This window comes from Schistocerca cancellata, unplaced genomic scaffold (genome assembly GCF_023864275.1).
Source record: "Schistocerca cancellata isolate TAMUIC-IGC-003103 unplaced genomic scaffold, iqSchCanc2.1 HiC_scaffold_841, whole genome shotgun sequence".
NCBI lineage: Eukaryota > Metazoa > Arthropoda > Insecta > Orthoptera > Acrididae > Schistocerca > Schistocerca cancellata.
In genome coordinates this window covers 57,122-57,500 of record NW_026046852.1, presented here as the reverse complement: position 1 = coordinate 57,500, position 379 = coordinate 57,122, and positions in this window count along the sequence as shown.

Below are 379 nucleotides of genomic sequence, written 5' to 3'. Positions count from 1 at the left end.
GGCCGGCGCGCCTGCCACTGGGCGCCCCCACCAGCCGGCTGTAGCGCGTGCGCCCACGCACCGCGCGGCCAGCACGCCGGGCGGCCCCCCCTCACCGGCCGGGGACAGTCCCACCCACCCACAGCCGCGTATCGCTTCACACCCAGATTCACATTCACGTTCGTTGGTATGGTGGGGACCGCTTCGTAGCTGTACCGATCGTTGCCCTCACAGATGTACCTCCAGCAAGATCAACCGCACCACAACGGGTTACCAGTTGTTCATTTGCGTAACGTCACCAGTAAACGTACACGTCCATCCCCGTTTGCAAAGTCAACTATTATTGCATGCCTGCCTGTCAGGTGTCAAGACACACTACATTCGCTCACATCCACGCAAC